This window comes from Canis lupus, chromosome 16 (genome assembly GCF_011100685.1).
Source record: "Canis lupus familiaris isolate Mischka breed German Shepherd chromosome 16, alternate assembly UU_Cfam_GSD_1.0, whole genome shotgun sequence".
Classification (NCBI taxonomy): Eukaryota; Metazoa; Chordata; class Mammalia; order Carnivora; family Canidae; genus Canis; species Canis lupus.
Window position 1 is genome coordinate 23169493 of NC_049237.1, and position 12930 is coordinate 23182422.

General features: G+C 39.1%; 1 protein-coding gene across 16 annotated transcripts in view; it reads right to left on the minus strand.

The window, feature by feature from the left end:
• CSGALNACT1 (chondroitin sulfate N-acetylgalactosaminyltransferase 1) overlaps positions 1-12930 on the minus strand; it is a 327304-nt gene that overhangs the window by 214109 nt on the left and 100265 nt on the right. For 14 of the 16 annotated variants that reach the window (XM_038559883.1, XM_038559873.1, XM_038559866.1 and 11 more), the window contains one exon: positions 960-1055. The gene's annotated coding sequence lies outside the window, so the exon portion shown is untranslated. Of the gene's footprint in view, positions 1-959; positions 1056-1148; positions 1256-12930 lie in introns of those variants that run through there. The other 2 variants (XM_038559875.1, XM_038559870.1) reach the window with 1 other exon arrangement.

Sequence of the window (12930 nt, forward strand, 5' to 3'; positions counted from 1 at the left end):
CTTAGTATATAAAGATCTCTTTTAAGTTGTAAAGAATATACCAGACTTCAATAGGAAAAGGGTAGAGAGTTTTTTTTTAAAGGAATAAAGAAGTTAATATGTAGATTAAAAAAATGTTTAACTTTACTGATAATCAAAGAAATGTACAATGAAACAGCATCTTTAGCTTTTGCTTATCAAATTAGCTGTGCCAGCACTCAGTGCCTCCTGGGGGCAATGAGTCCCTAGGCTCCCACCCACTGTTGGCACGAGTGGAAATGCACTCTGGTAAATAACTTGGCAAGTGTTATTTATCAAGCAACTTTAAAGTGGTCATATTTTTTGACCTATTAATTTCACTTCAAGGAATCAATCTAAATGAAATGATCATAAATCTGGACAAATACAGATGCACTAAAGCATAGCAAGGAACATTATTCATAAAACAGGAAAGGATTTAAATGCCTAACACTAGGGAATGGTTAGTAACTTATGGCATATGCATACTATGAAATATTATATAGCCATTAAAATTATGCTCATGGAGAGTTTTTAATGATGGGGAATTTATTATCTGCATTAATTGGGAAAGAATGCAAAATTGTGTATGTATGTATTAGGAGCTCAGCTGTGATAAAATGCACATACATGCACACGCATGCACAGATTAAAAAAGAAATATGCTCAAATGTTCAATAGTGGTTATCATTAGAAAGTAGGATTATAGTGGGATTTTCCACAATTAATATATATTATTTCCTAATCAGAAAAAAACACACTTTAAAGATTGACCTTGACCTCAAAAAAGAAACCAAAAAAAAGAGAGACAATAAGAAAGGAAATGTTGATGCTCATCAAGCCAAAACCTACTTTAAACCAGAATTACAGGATTGATCATGACCCCATGCATCTAATCTAAGAGTTGGTATTGCAGATTAATAATCATTAAAAGTACTTCACGAAACTGAGACATGTCCTACCTGTATCAAGTCTTATTCCCAAGTGCAGTCAGGCCAATGTCAATCATGCTTCTTTATGAAAATCAGCAGGGCGCTCTGTTCCGGCAAGACACAGGTCTAACAGTAAAAGAACCATCATCAATAAAAGTTAAGGGGAAAATCCCTGTAAGCAGCAAAGTTTAATTCACTAAATTAAAAATGATCAATAACCTTGATTTTTACATTATTAGATTGTCAGAGCAACACATTATAATTAATGTAGGCCTGCTCTCACAGCAGCAGGAAGCAGGAAAACAGGATTCACCAGCTACTGGATTCTAATACAATGAACAAAGGAAACAATGTACTGGGAGTATTCATGAATTAAACAGGGAGAAATGAAGAACTCTCAGGAGCATGATGCAACAGTATTAAGATACAACAGTAGGGAATCCCCGAAACACCCTCTAATGCGGATAAGAAGGATCTCATCCCAGTGCAGGTAACAAAAGGTGTAGAAAGTACTCAGGTAACAAGTTTGTTCTGGCAGAGAATGAGATGCTGTGGTGGAGACAAGGTGGACTGTGGAGTCCCACAGACAGGCCAGGATCCTAGGTGCATCCTTTTACAGACTGCGCTCTCCCCCAAGAGTCTCAACCTCTCAAAGCACCAGCTTCCTTATCTGTCAGACACAGATAGTTATTAATCTTGCAGGGTGGTGTAAGGTTCGAGACACCTGATTCAAAGCCCAGGCTGCTGAACAATGAATGGAGCCCACTATTCTCCCGGCGAAGGACCAGGGGCTCAGGGGCCAGCCACATGGCCCCGATGCTGTGGACAACTTGCAGGCAGTGGGGGAAGCCTGCTCGATGCTGGCAGGGGGCCAGAGACAGGGAGGAAAGGAATGACTGACAGTAGTTCCCAGTAATTGTAGGAGCCCAGACCCTGACAGCCCCTGAAAGTTCTCCCGGGCAGTCCTAGCCCTGGGCTCTGCCCCACTAAACCCCAACCCAGATTCCCAAGAACCTGGAACAGAACTGGGGCAAAAGGGTGGAAATACAGCAACAAAATAAGCCCCTGAGAGGAAACAAAATAACCACAGAAGGGGACAAAATGCATGTTATAGAAAATACAGTAAGCCTTATAACTAAAAGGAAAATAACAAGAAATAAAAGTAAGAGCAAAATATCAACAAATCTAGAATAAGCTTATTGAGTAGCACTTTAAAAGAGACATCAAACAGGAAAAGGGAAGAAAACTGGCAATGATAGGAAGAATTAAGACAAAAATCAGTATTACTCAGAAGAAAGACAAGAGAAAAATACTAGAAATACAAGGTAAGTATGTGTAAAAGAAGAACACTGCCTGGTGTGCCTCAGGATCCTAAGAAAATTAAGACAATGACCTTGCTGATTGAGAGAAAGTGAGATAGAGAATGTGCCCGCAAAGCTCCCGTCTTCACCAGAGGCCGAGGAAGGATCCTGGGCACTACTGCTGATCGCTGAATGACTAAGGGGCAAGTCTGACAACCTGTCAGTATATTAAGCCCTTAGTTTTCAGGGAAGTAATAAAGGTAATTTGAGGAAATAATTCAAAATCATTAGCAACATCAAAATCGATCATAATTACATTACAGGTAGTTGAATGAGGAGTAATAATGAGACCTTATTTAGAAAAAAACAACTGTGTCCAGACAAATGTGATGGCTCCTTGCAGTGTTGAAAAGGCACTTGTATTTTTAGCTGGCAGGACAGCATTGCTGACCGGGCGGGAAAGCCCCATCTTCAGTGTGAGAACGACCTGGGTGTCACTCTCAGGGCTGTTCCCTTAGCAGTTGGCACGTGCTAGTTAATCCCTCTAAGCCTTCATTTTCATCTCCCTCATTGATGTTTGGGACAATTAACAATTAACTAACAAAAAGACCCAACATGAAGTAATAGCCACATAACTGGTACCTATTTTGAAGCTTAACGGTATCCATTGTGTTGAGCTGGGTTTTAAAGAGGGGTGGTGGTGGTGGTGGTTATGATTCCTTGGTGTCAAGATCCTGTCAAGTGGCTAACAAAGGATGACAGCCATGTTGATAAATTGCTCAGAGAATATAGGCCCATAGCCTTCATCCTAGCAACTAGGTTAAGTGTCTAAGTGATTCAGTTTACCTCCGAGCATCTGTGAGCCCCGCCTGTCTACTGGTCCCTGAAAAAAGAGCAAGTCTCCTGTGGTCCCCATGCTGCCCCCCAAGGGCACCTCACAAACCACCAGCCAAACTCAGGCATCACAGGCAGCCCTGAGAAGCATCTCCTAGGGTCTGTCAGCTGCGAGAGTGTTCCTTCCAGTTTGGAAAAGGTCAGCTGAGAGCCTGCTGTTTGTCACTGTGACCTGGTGCCATATTCAACACCCCTGACATCCAACAAGTATTTCCTGATTGATGCCCATGGCTAAAAACAGCCATGTATTTACATGCCTCTTGGAATGTAAAGTTATCTTGATATCCCTTTCAGTTCCTCAGCTCATCTGAATATTCAAAATGAGCCAAGCGATCATCTGCTAAATGTATTAAAAATGTATATTTCGGTGCTAATCTTAATTCTCACCATAGACTAGAGTTGTGTTTCAGAGGAGCAGTGTATTATAAATTCCATAAAACTCAATGGCTGAATCATTTACAAAATGTAAAATAAATAAGAAGGGGTCCACAAATACCTTGGGTCACTCAAAAATTAAGCTAAGGTCACACGTTCCAAGATACTATATTCTGGTCTTATTTACTTCAGAGATTACATTAATTTTTTTACATACTTAAAAGAAACTGTTTCGCCTACATTCTAAGGAAAAGCTGTAGGTTTAGATAGGTTGGCAGCAAGAATTTGTATGATGATATGCGTGAGTAGAAGAAAGAAGTGCTCTACATTGTGCAGATCTCAGGACAATGCAGCGAACTAAGATCCTTGAAGGAGCATCTAGAGGCCAGGTCCTGCTGCTCAGGGGAGTTTTCCGAACTCTTTGTTTCAGTATCTCAAGAATACTTTAGAAGTTAGATATAATGACAGTTTGTGGCATATCATACAGTTCCTCTTTAAAAATAGCTCACTATCCAATTTTTTGCTCCCTAAAATCCTTAAGTGCAAAGCTTTATCTTCCTATTCCTACCCACCAAACTATTCCAAAGAATCCAGCGATCTTAATCAAATTTCCAAATATGTATGGAAATTTTTATTAGGTATTCATGAGAAAAATTATATTTTTAAAAATCACAGTTAAAATCTGTCATAATAAGTTTGAGAGTGCCTTTGTTGGCACATGTATATCATTCTATGGAGGGCAATAAGTCAACATCTAACAAAACTAAAGCCTATACTTTGACCATTTCTAGATTCCATTTCTAAAATTTACCCTACAGACACACTATAACATGTACACATGCCATTTCGCCAATGCTTTTCATAATATCATAAGAATGGAAACAATTTAGGGGCACCTGGGTGGTGCAGTTGGTTAAACTTCCAATTCTTGATTTCAGCTCAGGTCATGATCTCAGGGTTGTGGAATCGACCCCATGTGGGGCTCTGTGCTGGGCATGAAGTCTACTTAAGATTCTCTCTACCTCTCTATTCCCCTCACACCCACACATGTGCACACTCTCTCTCTCTCTCTTTCTAAAAAAAATAATAATACTAAAAAGAATGAGACAGTTCTATACATAATAAAATGAACCAATCTCCACACAGTTAAATGAAAATCCTACATTGCTAGGTTAAAAAAAAGAAAAAGCACAGGGTGCCTGGGTGACTCAGCTGGTTAAGTGTCTAACTCTTGATCTCAGCTTAAGTCTTGATCTCAGGGTTGTAGAAGAAAAATAAAATAGTCGCACACAGACAAAAGAAATAGCAAGGTATGGAAATATTTAGGGTATGTAACTACTGTGTGTAGAAATGATAAAACCATAATGAAATGCTCACATATATTAATAGTTAATATTTGTTGAATGTATTCTGCACTCCATTTACATGAATTATCTCTTTAGTTCTTTTCAGTAATTCTAAAAGGTAATTATTATACCCTTTCACAGATAAGAAAACTGAGGCACAGCAAGATTAAGAAACTTGTCCAAGATGACAAAGCTAGTAGCCAAGGTTCAAACTCTGGCCTCATTGTTCACCCTCTTGGCCACAACTACATTGAACTTCCCAGTCCATATACTGTGGAAGTTTTCATAAGGACCTGGGATGAAGAGCTGCTTCCACAGAGAGAATCGCCTGGCTAGGGCAGTGAGGATGGAAAGGAGATTCACTTTTTACTGAATCTTTTAAATTCTATACATGTGTATGACCTGTCCAAAAAAAAAAAATGATTGTATTATTTTTTACTCTGCCTGCTTGGATTAATTGGCACGAAGGACGATATGAATTAGTGTTTTGAATGAATTATGTATTTTTAAAGAAATGTGGGTGTTTTTTCTTTAAGATTTTTTTTTCTTAATTCATGAGAGACACAGAGAGAGAGAAGCAGAGACACAGGCAGAGGGAGAAGCAGGCTCCATGCAGGGAGCCCGATGTGAGACTCAATCCTGGGACTCCAGGACCATGCCCTGGGCCGAAGGCAGGCACCAAACCGCTGAGCCATCCAGGGATCCCCAAGAAATGTGGTTTTATTATTTACTTGTTCCTATATTTAGTTAGTCCCTTACTTTTCTCAAGGACTTAAAAATATGGGAACTACAACTTCATCCAGTACAGAATTCAAATTGTGTACAAGCAATTTCCAAGGTAACCAAAGGGGGATGATAAAATATACGTATCAGAAAGAATAGCATTAAGCCCAATGCTACAGGTGAGGGAGAGGTAAGTTGTTCACCTACTACAGAGTAGCCCAGAAGACTCCTGTCAAGAATAGAGAAGTTTTAGATTTTGTTATTTCTAAAAAAAAACAGAGAAAATAAGTACATGCCAGGTAGCAGAAAGAACAAAAGCATACCTTATCTGTCTCTTAATCATGATCTTCTCCAACAATAACAGAGAAAAACAGCAAAATTTTTCTGATAGGGAAAACTTCCATCATAAAATATAAAACACACCATCATAACATATGAAAGTTATAAAAAGGGATCCCTGGGTGGCTCAGCGGTTCAGCGCCTGCCTTTAGCCCAGGGTGTGATCCTGGAGACCCAGGATTGAGTCCCACATCGGGCTCCCTGCATGAAGCCTGCTTCTCCCTCTGCCTGTGTCTCTGCCTCTTTCTCTGTGTCTCTCATGAATAAATAAATAAAATCCTTAAAAAAAAAAAAAGTTATAAAAGGTCTGTGAGATAGGGCCCTGTGTTTCATGTGTTTACCAGTTCAACAGTCCAAAGCAGTGCTTCTCAAATTTTAAAGTGTAAGTGCATCTCAGCAATCTTATTAAAATGCAGATTCTGATTTAGGAAGTCTGAGTGGGACCCAAGACTATGCATTTCTAAGGAGCTCCCAAGTGATGCCTAAGCAGCTGGTGGGCAGACCACATTTTAAGTAGCAAAGTGCTAAACAGTATGTGTAAGTAAATACAACTATAATCTGATACATTGTAAAAGTAAATTGCAACTATTAAAATCCTAGCCCCTACAGAAACATTTGAAAATTCAGCAAGAAATTAATTTGAGTGGATTTTGTATATTCTCTTGAAAATTGAAGAGTATGACAAAAAGGGGAAAACGTAACTATAAATGCACTGCTTTCAAATTTGGTCAATAATTCAAAGTGGACTTCAAAAGATTCAGGAAGGGATTTGGTTTCAAGAGAGTTGAGAAAGGCTAGTAATTAGCACACCATTTTATGTATAAGTGAGCAATTTTGAAGCACCTAAATTTTTTTCTACCTAATCAGAATTCATCTGATAAGCACCAATAGAACTCTCAGCAACTGTAGAACTCAGGGTGCTGATAACATGGTCAATACAGACCCTGTCCTCCGGGAGGTTAGAGGCAGAGACACTACTTGAACCCCTGGCATGTACGAGTAGGGGCATCCCCTCTGACAGGACACAGACTATACTCAAAGATGGGTGAGCACAGGAGGGAAATAATGAAGCAAAACCACAGGGATAAGGAATACATGGGGTTTGGGGAATGATGTCAGAGAAGATGATGATCTTGGCCTCTCAGAAAAGGTGAAGAAAAGCAATCCAAGTAATGCAGAATAAACCAACACTTCCAAGGTCAGGGAAAGATCAGGGCTGTCTCTAGCACCTACCTCCTTAGGAAGCACTGAGACACAGTTGAATCTCTAGGGTGGAGCCAGGATAGGTCTAAATTTGATCTAATTTACAATCATAATTGTTGAAAGTTCCTGAGAAAGAGAAGTTACCAGATAATTCTAAGAGTGTGCAGTGAGCATCAGGAGAATGTCAAGTAACACAAAGAAAAAGTGGCCTCAGACATGGATGGGGGAGAGAGGGATCCTCTAAAGTCAATATTCTCTCTAGGCCTCAGTTTTATCAGTGTATAGAGGTCAGCAAACTGTCTGAAAAGGGCCAATGACATTTTAGGGTTGGCTGTTATTGTGGAAAAGTATAGGCAATATGCAAATGAATGAACTGGAGCATGGCCATGTTTCAATAAAACTTTGTTTTACAGAACAGGCGGCAGGCAGGCTGGTCTGTCAATGTCCCCAGATTGTAAAACGGGAGTGGTGATAATTTTCCTAATGTTAAATATTTTTGGATCAAGATGAAGAAGGGGGCATTGATATAACTTAGGTGTGGCACTGCATATTCATTGTTCGTTGATTATATTCATTGACTATATGGGCATCTAGAAACATCTGCATCCCACTCATACCACCATCCCTCCTGATTCACCAGTTGATATATCTCCTCCCATCCATCTGCTCTGGGACCTCACTCCTTAATTATCCTCCTCTCTAGTTTCTTCAACCTCCCTCTCCCCATTGCTTTGCTCCATTAGCATACAAACAGCACAAATCTATCCTGCCTCCCCCCCAAAAAAATAATAACCACCACCTCCTTGACAGATCCTTGTGTTTTTACCCCTCTATTCAAAGTCAACTTCAGGAAACAGCGATCTGTTCCAGCTTTCCCCACTTCTCATCTCTTCCACTTAAAATCCCTCTGCCAACTGGATTTTGACCCCACTACTCTTCTATAATAGTCTTTGTCAAAACCAATCGGCACTTCTTGTTAACTTACTCGACCCCTCTTTAGTAATGGAAACTGCTGACAGTCATCCCTGCCTTCAAACTCTCTACCCACTTGGCCTACCAGATGACACCAGCTTCAATTGCCTGCAACCTCTCTGCCTTCCAGACTTCTTCACAGGCTACTCTTCTTCTCTCAAATGTTTTCATTCATTGAGTTTCTGATTTGAACCTCCTCTTTGTATATGAAATAATTTACGAAATATCAAAAGCCAAAAACTTCTGATTTTAATTAAAGCCATGGAAGTACATCACGAAGTGATGAAAATGGAACCCATTCCCTTCTCTTCAGACCTACCCTACCTTCCCAGACTTACTGTCCCTCTCAGTGGATCGAGCATCCACTTCATGACCCAAACCAGATACTTCTGTTCTCTACTTCTTTTCACCTTCAACACACATCTCCAGTTGATAGTCATCTCCTGTCAGTTCCAATTTTCTCAGAGTTCTCACATCTTGCCTAATGAGTCAATGAATACTTCTCGGTGTTACTATGGCCTGCACTCTCAGCAGTGCTGACACTGTTGACTATACCCTCAGATAGCAACTCTGTCTTCTCTGATCTTAGAGGTCCCACTCCTGCCTCTTTGAGCACCTGCTCCCACTCCCTGGAAACTCCTTTTTATGACTTATTATGTGCCTCACGGACTTGCCCTTGCTTCTGGTCCAACCCCATGACTTTAAATCTCACCTATCTATATGCCTTCAGGACCATATTAGAATCTTGAGCCCTACATTTGTCTGGAGCATCAGAACCTTCTATCCAACTACCCATTCACAACTCTATTTGGTTATCAGGAAGTACACAATAGTGGCTATAGCTTTTGACTACTTGGCATGCCTCCACACCCCCTTCCCCTGTAATGGCACTCCTCTTTCTTGTGAAGAAGCCATGCCAGGTGGCTGAAACCTCCATATCCTACCATAGTCAGGGGCCTCAAGCCCAGCTGATCAGAGCCCTGCACCTCTCCCAGAGTGCCAGTGCAAGGGAAGTGCCTTGTTGAATAATCACTGCAAAAACATCTACTGACTACTTTAGAGTGCTTTAGGACCTCCACGCTAGGGCATAAACATTAGTCATTAAGTCAATAATAGTCACGGAACATAATATTTTCCAGATGTTTCTCCAAATACCAAATAAACAACAGGAATTAGAAGGCTCAATCATTTTCCTATAAGGTCATATCCTGTTAATATCATAATGAGCTTTAAATTTTAAAGGGGAGGGAAAAGAGTTTACACATGCTTAGTGCTTAACATTTAAAATCTGACCAAATCATACTATGAAGCTAAATCTGTGAATATTTGATACACTGGAAAGAAAGGTGAACCCATATCCAAATCACAGCAGTCTCACCCCTCAATGGTTGAGTGACCAGGACAAGCTATTTTGTCCCAGTTCCTCCAATCTTGTGAGATCTTAAAGATTTAGATCAGATCATTTATAAAAAGTCCCAAGTACAAATTAAATTTTTCAGAAGTATCAGATAAAGAAAACTTGAGATTTTTAAAGAAAGCATTTTTTCCCGTTCTACTAAAAAATAATTTTTAAAAGCTCCTAAAATCACCTGATAATGGAAAATAATTGGGAAGGAAGAAAATCTGTAACATGCACTCACTTACTTAACAAAATGAGTAAAATATATTGAGTAATAGCCAAATAAACATTAGAGCAACAATTTCCGTAGAACAATATAGCCTAATCTCCTTTTGAAAAAAACAAAGATTGGTAGAAATCATTTTCTTGGAATGATACAAAGACTTTCTTACTTAACAGACATCTCTGACTCTATTATGAGCAGACACAAGTTTTGCCAAACCACTCTAAACTTAGACACTGAAGCAATGCAAAAAAACTCTAAGCTCTTTATAACATAGTTCACCATCACCCAGAGAAGACTTTTACCCACTTTGACAGCCCTTCTGAACTATACACTTGGGATTTAGCAAATCTTTATGAACCATCCAACTTGCTAACCTTTTGTAATTCTTTAGTAGGTTCACATCCTGTTATTCAATTAAATTCTTTCCTTTAATTAATTATTTAACAAAAATATTCCACCTACCTGCTCTAGACCTTCTACTGAGTGCTACAGAAGACAGAAATTTGAATAAAACATGCAACTCTCATTCTTGTGATGGAGATAAGATTTAAGAAAAATAACAAAAAGTAGTAAATTTGTGATAAATGCACCACCACTACTATGGTAATTCAGAAGAGGGGCTGCCATTTTGCATTAGAATGTGGAAATTAGGGATGTGTTCTCAGAGAAGGGGTTATTTGAGTGAGGCACTGAGGCTTGGGCAGGATTTGATTGGTCAGAATGGGACAGGGTACATTTCATGAAGTGAGAGCAACTTGTGTTTCACATAATCCCTGGGATACCACTCACTTCACAGTTATGTTTTATTTTAAAGTTATTATGAAAATGTTCTGACTGACAGCAATAAAGTGTCTTGAGAAAAGAATGCTTTTTTTTTTTTCCTAATTTCCACAGATAACTCCCAGGGACTTCAAGAAAGGATGACTGTCTCAAATAACATGTCCCTTATGGATGTGGAAAGGAGGGGGAAAATCTCCCCTAAAATTCTGCCATCAAAATCTAGCCTTCACACAAGATGTCCAGTCCAAACTCACAGTGCTTGGGTGGCCTGGAAAACCTCAAGCCAAAAATATGTTTTAAGGTGGTTGGTAGTATCACCAAGAAATCTGGCAGCACCAAACATAAATTTCTAGAGGAAATCACCTTCCACCTAGGCCTCCAAAAAGCCCCATGGTTAAATATTCAAAAACTGAATTAACACTTTAAAGTCACAAATATGCAGGAGCAAGAACTAGCAGAAACCACAAAAAGCTGAATCAGCCAAGATTTCAGGTATTTAATTGTCAAACACAAAATATTAAACAATCACATTTAAAGAAATAAAAATAGCAATTGAAAAAATTCATATGAAACAAGAAATGATTACAATGAGCAGATTTCTGGGGCACCTGGGTGGCTCAGTGGTTGAGCATCTGTCTTTGGCTCAGGGCATGATCCAGGGTCCTGGGATCAAGTCCCACATCGGGCTCCCTGCATGGAGCCTGCTTCTCCCTCTGCCTTTGTTTCTGCCTCTTTCTCTGTGTCTCTCATGATTAAATAAATAAAATATTTTTTTGAATAAGTGCATTTTTAATTGATTAAGCATAACTTATAAATAAATGTGTATAAGATACATGATATTTAAAACACAAAGGATATATTTGTTAGCCAGCTAGAAACTGATGAACATTTGTGAACTTGAAGATAAAGCTGAAGAAATTATTGAAATAAAGAATAGAAAGACAGACATGGAATATTTAATAAGAGGTTAAAAAGACATGAGGCTGTTAAATATGTTTAACAGATCCAGTTGCATTTCCATCAGAAAAGAAAGAGAATGGATCACAGACAGCATATAAAGAGATAATGTCTGGGAATTTTCTAGAATTGATGAAAGACACCAATCCAAAAACACAGAAGATCCAACAAATCCAGAGCAGATTCATTAAAAGACCTCCACACTTAATACATCCTAGAGATGCTACAGAATACCAAAGACAAGGAGATCATAAAAGCAGCCAGAATGAAGAGGCAGATTATCTTCAAAGGAACAATAAGCAACCAATTTCTCAAGAGCTACAATGCAAGCCAAAAATCAGGGGAATGATACTTTCAGTGTGATAAGAGAAAATAAATGTCAATCTAGCACCAGTATAGGCCAAAGAAACATTTTAAGAATGAGGATGAAATAAATACATTGTGGAAGAACATTCTAGGAAACAGCAAGTATGAGGTACAAAGGTCTGGAGATGGGCACATGCTAGCAATGTTTGTGACAAGGAAAGAGTAAATGAAGAGTGCCAGGAGGTGAGGACAGAAGGGTGCCCTGGGGCAGACTGTATGCACCTTTAAAGGTAACTTTAATGACTTGAATCTCTCCACTGGAAATTTTCCAGTGGTGGATCCAATAAGCCACACTGGCTGAGCCCAACATTGCTGAGCATCCAGATACTGGTGAGATGTCCAGACACACAGAAGAGCCAGGAATCAGTTTTATGATCTAATTAGCTGATCTTTAAGACTCCTTTCAATTTTGAAATCTTATCCAGGCAGAATAATGACAGAAGAATTATGGTTAATTATTATTCAACCAATCCATTCTTTATCAATATAGGTTTTAGAACCATAACTAACAAAAAAAAAAAGTCAAGGAAGGAATTCCAAAACCCAGGCAGGATCCATGCTCCCCTGGATTTTCATCAGTGGTGGCATTTAGTAAGTTTTAACTCCTTTAAGGGAATTTGAAGGATGAAAAGTAATACCTAGTATTTACTTTCTAATCTGAAAACTTTGTGTTGAATAGGTCCTTGGAGTACGATATTCAAAAGCCAGTTGCTTGATGGCCAGTTACATTTGTTGAAGTTGTGAATACCTAGCTTCATAAATGGTTTTTCTATTAACCTAAGTAGTGAAATCACTCACTCAAGTCTCACTGAAAAAGCAAAGGTATTTTTAAAAATGAACCTACATGTCTTTGTCATGTACATGTCCTGCAGGATGGCTTTTTGCATTTTAATGTCCAGTGTACTTTTGGGGAAATGTATGTATTCTGGGCAAATTTAACAAAGTATCTCCCAGAAGAAGAGTGTATTTCTTTGCCCATTGTCTTAAATTCATACAGAACTCTATAACGCAGTCCCACTTTGCCCCTATCTCCCATTGTTTTCCATCTGTAACTCTCAACCCTAAGCAACTCCTTCTTTATCTCAACTATATCACAATCCTTTACTAGGGCTCTGCCCCC